This window comes from Peromyscus leucopus, unplaced genomic scaffold, assembly GCF_004664715.2.
Source record: "Peromyscus leucopus breed LL Stock unplaced genomic scaffold, UCI_PerLeu_2.1 scaffold_811, whole genome shotgun sequence".
NCBI lineage: Eukaryota > Metazoa > Chordata > Mammalia > Rodentia > Cricetidae > Peromyscus > Peromyscus leucopus.
The window spans coordinates 9,601-18,615 of record NW_023505741.1 but is presented as its reverse complement, the minus strand read 5'-3'; the positions used below and the strand labels follow the sequence as shown (position 1 = coordinate 18,615).

The 9,015-nt window shown below is 42.8% G+C and overlaps 1 pseudogene; it reads right to left on the bottom strand.

Annotated features, from left to right (window-relative positions):
- Nucleotides 1-5,411: 5,411 nt before the first annotated feature.
- Nucleotides 5,412-8,680, bottom strand: LOC114710000 (annotated as a pseudogene).
- Between the last annotated feature and the right edge of the window lie 335 nt (nt 8,681-9,015).

Below are 9,015 nucleotides of genomic sequence, written 5' to 3'. Positions count from 1 at the left end.
CACCAATTAAAAATAAAGTTTTTAAAGGCAAAAGACACCTTCATGGCAATCAGCCTGGGTACTACATTATACAGGCTGCCTGGAGCATCCACAGGCCTCCCGGATGCCATTTTGCAAGCTCAGGCAAAAAAAGAAAGACACCCAAGGGAAGCCTGAGTCCTCATAGTCTAGGGTGCCTGCTGGAGCCTTGTGGATCAGGCGGGTGAAAAACACCCACGAGGCAGCCTGGGTCCTCATGGCAGCCTGAAAACACCCACATTCCCACCCAGTGCCACAAGGCGTCAGACCATTGGGTGTCGTTATGATGAGCAAGTAATATTAGTGGTTGAAATCAGAGAGAAAGAGAGGCTGTTGTTAAGACGCAGGTCTGAAGAAGCAAGGCTTCTGAGGAATATGGGCTGATTTTGGTGACCTGCTTGCCACCAGGTTACACAGACACAGCGTGACTCCAAGTGGCCTGCTGCTGCTGGTCTGTGACAGCCAGGGTCTATGGAGATGTCCATAAACCATGTTGCCAAGAGGGCCCAGGATACCACAGGATGTAGGCCATCACTTGCAACCATGGTTGTCCATGGGCCGTACCCCTACCAAGGCCATGTTGATCTGAGTGGCCTGTGCTTCCACCCAGGGCACTTGATGACACTGGGCCTGGGTTGCTGCCAGGTGCCATGTCTGGGTCGTGCCCCTGTAAGTAGCAAGGGTCTGTGTTGATATTCAAGGCTTCAGTAATCACTGAAGGCTGTACGGTGACTGGGTTTCTGGTCAAAAACCTGAGTCACGTGTTTGCTACTCCCAGGGCCATGCATCCACTAGAGCCATGCTAATCTGAATGACCTGTGCTGCCACCCAGGGCCATGGTGACAACTCCAAGCTGGGCATGGGCAAAGGGGGCATTCTGGGTCCATGGCCCTATGGCAACCAGTGTGGTCTGAGTCAATGTCTGTGGCTCCTGATACCAAAAAGGGTATGCTGATGCCAGGGGTCTGGACCACCTGTGGGGTCCTGTGGATCTGAGTGGCTGTGCTGCCACCTGGGGCCATGGTGACATTTTGAGCCCAGGCTACTGCATTGGAATCGTGTCTGGGTCAATGATCCTATCACAGTTGGGGCCTGTGATGTACAATGGCCTGTGGGTGCCAACAAAGGTCACAGATGCCCAGGGTCTAGGCTGCATCCTAGGGCGATATTGGTATCCAAGGGTCATGCTGCAGCTGGGGCCATGGTGTCCTCTGGTCCAGTGCTGCTGGTCCAGGGCCAGACATGAATGTCTGGGTCCCTGGCTCTACAGCAGCCAAGGTCTGTGCTGAAGTCCTGTGTTTTTCTATACCGTAAGAATCAATTGCAAATGCCAGGGGTCTGGGCCGCCACCTGTGCCCCATGTTGGTGTCTGAGAGATTCACTACCATGGTGATCAGACCAATTCAAGTGGCCTGTGCAGCCACACAAATGGCTGGGCCCAGCTGCTGCTGTGAGCCATGTCTGGGTCTGTGGCCCAACAGCAGCCAGGCTCTAGTCTGGTGTCCATGGCTTGTGTTGCCACATAGGAGCCATGTGTGTTGAAATCCAAAGGGCCATGTTGAAACCAGCCCTGTCCCTCATTGGCTCCTGGATAGCTGTCCCTGGCCACTCCCTGGACACTCTACGGAGGAGAGCTGACACTGCCCCCACTCCATGGGAGAGCTGACCCCAGCACTCCTCCAGAGAAGCTGGTCCAAGTGACATGGCCCTAGGAGAGATGGCTCTGTCCCCCACCTGAGGGGGTGGTCCCAATCGCTTGGACAGACCAGTTCAACTACCACCCAGACTCAACATCCTGGGCCTTGGGTTGGCCCATCCTAAACAGTTGCCCCATCACTTTTGACCTGCTGGAATTTGAAAGAGACTGGTCCCTGACAGAACTATAAACCTCAGAATCTCCATGACTCAGGGCAACAAAGAATATTCAAGAGGAAGTTTCCAAGAAGGCCTGACCCAGTGATGTTGGTGTACCAGAAACCAGAGGCCTTGAACCAGACCAATGACTCACTGTAATGAACATTTTTGTAGGTGGGGCTGATTGGATAAAAGGGCATACTGCATGATGCAACCCTCTCCCAATGTCACTAGGATGAATGAAGAGCTGTCATAAAGATGGGGGAGCCAGGTGGGGTTTTATTTTTTGGTTGTTCTGTTTTCAATTTAATTTGGGGAGCATACCACAAAGGGTGAGAGACAGAATGCAAGGGACTGAGGAGGTGAGCAGGGTTGAGAGTGCATGATATAAAAATTTCCAAAGAGATCAATAAAGAATTATGTTTAAAATAAAAACATAGTTTTTAAAAATTGAAGATTTAAATGAATAAAATAAAAAAAATCCAAATAGCACAAGTAGAGTGTGATTCTTAATACTATCCAACTTGAATCTATAATCACCTGGGAAAGGAGCTACCTTCTGGGCATGCCTGTGTGTGTGTGTGGGGGGGCTGTTAATTGTGTTAGTGAGGTAGGAAGACCCACCCACTAAGGTTGGTGTAGTTTTCTGTTTGGGCAATCCTAGACTGTATAAGAAATAGAGGAAAGCAAGCTGAGAGCTAACATGGCATGTATCACGTGCTGATTTGTGGCATGCAAAGGTGACCAGCTACTTCAAAGCTCTGTTGCCTTTGAAAGTCTTTGAAGGCCAGCTATGAGTTACCTGACATGGGGAACAGTATCCTTGCAATTGTGAAGCAAACCATTTCTCTCCACAGTTGCTTTTTGGAGGGGCTTTCTAGCACAGCAACAGGAAACAGAATTGGTAGAGAAGTGGGGCTGCTGCTGTGGTAACCTAAGTGCTTTCTTTCGCCTCCCTCTGTAATCGTTCTGGGCTGAAATGTGCAAGAGTTTGGTACTTCGGACTAGAAAGCTTTAAACAGGCTCGAAGGAGAGAGTTTTAATGGGCAATTCTGGTAGAAGCTTGAAAGAACAAGGACTCTGAGAACACATAGTAGACACATGAGGCCAACTCGTGAGGTTTCAAAAGGAACCCTAGCATGATATTTTGGCCACGAATCTGTCTTCATTCTCTCCATATTCTGAGAAGCTGGGTGAAGCTCAATTTAAAGATAATGGGCTAGTTTGTTTTGCAGAGGAAAGTTCAAGCCGGGCAAGCATAGGCTGGAGAGATGGCTCAGTGGTTAAGAGTAACGGGGTGCCTCTTCTAGAGGACCTGGGTTCAATTCCTGCCCCCACATAGTTGCTCACAACATCTGTAACTTCAATACCATGGGATCCAATGCCCTTTTCTGACCTCTATGGCCATCAAAGCACACAAGCAGTGTACAGGCATACATGCAGGTAAAACATGGGCAATGGTATCACTTGCATTTTGAAGCAAACCGTTTCTCTCCTAAGTTTCCTTCCATTTCTCTCCATACACATATAAAAAAATACATTTCAAAGCAGGTGAGTATTCAGGTGAGGTTCGGAGGAAGCAATTGTAACTGTTCAAGAAGATCAGCACTACCTCTGCTGCACTGGGACGATAGGAAAGGGGTTCTGAGAGCAAAGCATAAGTCCTTGGAGACTCCATCCTGTGACGATTCCTAACTAACATTGAAAGAGAGAAAGTCTAAGCAAAGATTTTCCTTTTATTTTTTCAAAAGCAAGCTGCCTGAGAAAGTGCTCTCCCTAGAAGTATATAATGTCTTTTTCATTTGGTGTGCTCACAACTAAGAAACGCCAAGCGTTTTCAGTATTTTGAACTGGTTGTGGGTGGTCACTCCACCACATTACAACTCCTCCTCCAAAGGTTCAGGGAACACTGCAGAAGAGGGGGGCAAAAGGATTCTAAGATCCAGAAGTCAGACTGTAAGAACCAGTAGGAGGACTGTCATAAAACAATGTCTTTTAGATACGACAGGCAATGGCCCTCAAATTCAACAGCTATAATTGCATACACAACACACTAGTCCTGCATATGATCTACCCAGCAGAGTTGGTGGAGAAGTTCACAAGACTCCTATCCTGGTAGATAAGCTACAGCAGTTGAGAACTGCCAGGGGAGAGTAAGTCAGATTTCTTCAGTGATAAGGTCCTGGTAGGTTGTCCATCCTACAGTGGACAGCCCTACACCCATGTGCATATGGACAACGAGTTGGACTCAGTAGATTATATATAAAAACAAATGAAGTTAAGATGGGGATGTGGGAAGATAGACCAGAAGGTGGAGGAGGCAGTGAGTATAAAAACAAAATATATTCATGAATGAAAGAAAAATAATGCAGATAATTCAAACAAACAAAGGAAAGTGTTGGAAACTGTATATGGAGACTTTTAAAGCTGGACTGAATGCGTTTTATGCCATAACATGGCCGTGAGCCTAATGAGGACAAAGGGATGGAAGGCTATGGACTGAAAAGAGATGTGTTTGGGTGTCATGTTGACAAGGGTAGAGTTGTAGATGGCTGCAGTTGCAAGCTGACAACGGAAAAAAGCCCAAGAATAGCCCCTTAAGCAAAAGAACTTACAGAACACTCATCTTTTTTCATTGTAGAGGTATGTGACCAGCCTGCTTCAAACTCCTGCCATGATGGAACATACTCTTGAAACATGAGATATAATAAACTTTTTCCCGTAAAGTGCTTTCATAAGGGTAATTTATATCAACAGTAACAGGAAAAGAAACTAAGGCAAAGAAAGTGAACAGGATACTATGAAATAACTTATATCTTGAGAGGTCAGATAACTGGAACCATGAATAATTTCATTCTTTGGTTCTTACAGTTACATAAAGATATAAATACATGTATGTAAACATTATATACTTCTATGCAAACACATTGCATATATAATTCAATTGTTTATAATAGCATGTGACATGATAATTATAAGATAAATATCTATTTTGTGCATATATAGTCAAAGATAATCAGCAGTAAAAGGTATCCAAATCATGTAAAAATAATCTGAAAAATCTATTCTAAAATACCAACAAATTATGCTACATGATATGGAAAACTTGACCACATTTGGTTATTTGAAAGCATACATCAACAGTTACTAATCTCAATTATTTTTTAACCATTGATTTGCATCTTATAAGCTTATATATAAGCTTACGGTTCATAACAGTTTCAGCAGTGGAGAGAATTTTCTTTTATTTAGCCTCAAATGGTTAGGGTCAAAGCTACATAACAAGTTCATTTAGATGTTTTTCCTTGCAAATATAGTCTCTTATTTCCATTCAAAGCTTGATCGTTGATGGTGAATGAAAATTAAAGACTAGCTTCTTTTCATTTGCTTTGTTGGAAAGTGAAAGGTTTTCAAACAAATTTGTTGGAAGTGAAAGTTCTCTCATAAATGTACAGACATCAAGTGAAGACACGCAGTCATTGTTGGTGGTACTAGACTCCTAAGGATTTTCATTTTGTTATCGGTCCACCTTAACTGTTTCACAACAGAGCCTTCAAATTAAATGAGCCACTCAGTGTTTTCAAACTGTTCATATGTTCTAATAATTGACAGATCACATGTTTTCTGTATTTGCTAATGATATAAACAAGGAAGTTGCAGAATACATATAAAGGGAAGTTTAAAATTATGCATCTAACTTCATTGCAATTTGTTCCTCGTTATTTTTGAAAGTAATGGTTTTATAACCAGTTGTTCTACTGAAAGTTAGTTTCCCATTGAGTCAAAATACACCAAAGTCATTCTGAATACTACATTCCGTATCTGTTTTAACAGGCAGAACCATCACACGGTTGTCGGTTTTGCTTAAAAATGATATAACGGTTGGTAAAGATGATATGTAAAGGAAAGCTAAATTTGCAATGTGACCACTTCCAGGAGTATTTACCATCTCTGCTGATCTTTGTACCACATCTCATGCTACATCCTTCAAGTTCTTTTTCATTGATGATTCGTGGACCAATTTCCTTGTGTTGTTGGGAGTGGAGCAAAGTCAGCCATTGTTGTTTATAAATAGGTGACAACCATTCTAAAGGTATTAGACGATCTCGTTCAAGAACAGTTGTGGAAGCTAGGTCACAGATGGTATGCTGAAACCTCAGTTTTTTAAACACTGGTTGAAATATTAGTCCTTCTTCACTTTCAAGAAAAGTGATGCTCTTCCTTCCTTCCATGTGCTTGGAAAGCCAGCTGTTGGCATTAGCTAAAAGCTGTTCCACTGAACCTTTCCAGTGAGGATTAAGATAAAGGAATATCCACTCTTTGAGTGTGGTGTATATATCAATTTCCCTTTGCATCACCAGCAGGTCTGATGAAGACACAAGAAGGTACATGAGCTTTATGTCAATTTTTTTGTAAAGTCCAACATTCGGGTATGTCATCAAATGACAAAGCAGCCATTCAAAGCACTGGGTCTTTACAGAATTCAGTCGATAGGTTTCTGCTGCTGTATAGAACGAACACACGTTTTTCATGTTAATGCTTCTTATCATGGTCTCCTTACATTGCTGAACTACCTGCTCTACCTGAAGCAGGCTTGCTGCGGCCAAAACATGAGGAACGTGGAGGGGCTTGATTGGCAGGACCTCGTCCCTGTACAAGGAACCAAACACAAAGTACAAGGATCTCACATCTATGTCCTCGTTCTTAATCTCCAGTTCAATAATATCATTGTGCGATTCTTTCCAAGAACCTTTGAGCATATTAGCAAAGTAGCCTGACTGACATAAAAATACTTTGTGTAAAGGCCATGTTTTCCCAAGAGCACGGATTTTGATATCGCTGTCTTGCCCATCCAAAAATAAAGATTGGTAAGCACGCTTAGATGAGAGCTTCACTTTTTTCCTGCAGACGATGCCAAAGACTTGCTGTAGATTTTGGTTCTGAGATCCATGGATGTTAGAGCTGGGTGCCGGTCCGGAACAGTCCAACTTCTCTGTTTGCGCTTGCGACTGCCTGACAGGAAACTGGGACCCGCAATGGCTTCTGGCTGCTCTGCCTCTACAGGACTGGAATCACTGCATCTCAAGACTCGGCTGCTTAAAAGTCCCCATTGTTGAACTCTCCTGGAACCTCTCGAAGAGACTCTTGTAGAGGCTTCCTCTCATGGCATTTTGTGTGGCCGGTACTGCCCAGCTCACTGGATACTCCTGGCACATTCTCAAACGTCACAGAGAAGGCAGGCCTTCCTTACTGTCTACTTCTGCCCTCCTAGAGCAGCGGCCCCACCCCTTGCCAACAGGCCCTTTTAAATCTCTTGTGGACCTAGCTTCTTGGCTTCTTCCTCCCTGCTCCCTCCCTCCCTCCCTCCCTCCCTCCCTCCTCCCTCCCTCCTCCTCCTTTCTCCCTCTTTCGTCTCTCCTCCCTTCCCTTCTACCTAATTTCCTTCCTTCTTTCCTTTCTTCCTGTCTTCTTTTCTTTCCCCATTCTCCGTCTCCTTTCCTCTGCCCCCTCCTTTCCCTCCATGGTTTCTGAATGGTCACACTGTGTTGCTTAAGCTGACCTCACCTCACTCAAAGTCAAGAACCACTGCTCAGTCTTTTAAGATGAATTTTTTTCTATAAAATAACGACAAGTCAAATTCATCTTGATGAGTGTTAAAGATTGTACATACTCCAACTCCACCTCTAGAGTATGATAGTAGTATGAATGTAATCATTTACCAACAACTTTAGCAATTTAAATGTAAACATTGTTATTGCTTATTTTAGTAGTCATTTTTCATTACTATAAAAGACAAGTATTAATTCCATGTATGTAGTTGTATGCATATGCCCAAAATTCTGTGTATGCTTCACCTATTCATATATAGATTTAAAAATATTTTGTTTGCTTAGGGCTCCTTAAAAATCCAGTTATTTGATTAATATGTATGGTATGCATGGTTTATGTTTTTGTTTTACTGGTTTGCATTTGCCTATTAAGTTTCCTTGAGACTATTTACTGTAATAAATTGCAATTCTTTTTTTAAAAGGTCAAATATTTATTTGTTTTATGTCTCTGAGTAGAACTTCTCTGTTATGATAGTTTGTTTTGTTCTGACAAATAAAGCCTGCCTGAGAACAGAGGGCAGAGATAGCCACTAATTAACCATAGAGGCCAGGCAGTGCTGGCGCACACCTTTAATCCCAGCACTTCGGAGGAGGAAGCAGGAAGATCAGGAATTCAAGGCACCTGGGCCAGTCTAAAAGAGAAACAGAGCTAGGCAGTGGTGGCTCACACTTTTGATCTCAGCACTTGGAGGCTCAAGCCTTTGATCCAACACTAGGCTGGTAGAGACAGGATCTCAGCCTCATTCAGTCCAAGGATTCTAGAGGGCTCTGCTTACCCCCATTCGTCTGAGATTTCATAAAGGTAAGAAGTCTCTAGTGGCTGGCTGCTCTGCATCTCTGATCTTTCAGTTTTCACCCTCAATATCTGAATCTGGTTTTATTGATAAGACTAATTGGGATAGCACATCACTCCTCCCTATCTGAAATAAGATAAGTATCTTTCAATGTTTCCTTGTTGAACTTTAATAGTAATATTGAACTATTTTTCTAAAATCTCAATATTAATATTTTATCCATTAGTAGATTCTCATATTTTAAAATGACAGGGCATTTTACAAAAGAGTGTATTCACTGTAAGCCAGTTTTTTTTTTCAAACGGAAAATAGTTCACCTATGTTCATGTTCACATAGAGAAAATGCAGAAAGTAATACAATTAAAGTTACCAAAGATTATCTTGAATACTGTCACTGTGAGCCATGTCAGACCCAAACCCATACAGGACAGAGTGCATCATACTTTTCATCCTTTTTACCTGTAGATTGTGTGAGTGAGGCTTTATTAGCTTGTGCAGGGCCCATATGTCTTCACAAAGCACACCAATCTCATAGTAATATGCACAGACAATGGCAACTAAAATGCCAAGGTTATTTTCGCAGAATAGTTTTATCATTCATTATCTGTCACAAACCAGCAAACTAATGCACTGTTTGTCAGATGTTCATTATTTGTGGAATTAATAACTCATATTTCACCCCGATTTTCAAATATTAATTGTGTTACTTTTTAATTATGTTTTCCTTGTTTTGGTATTGT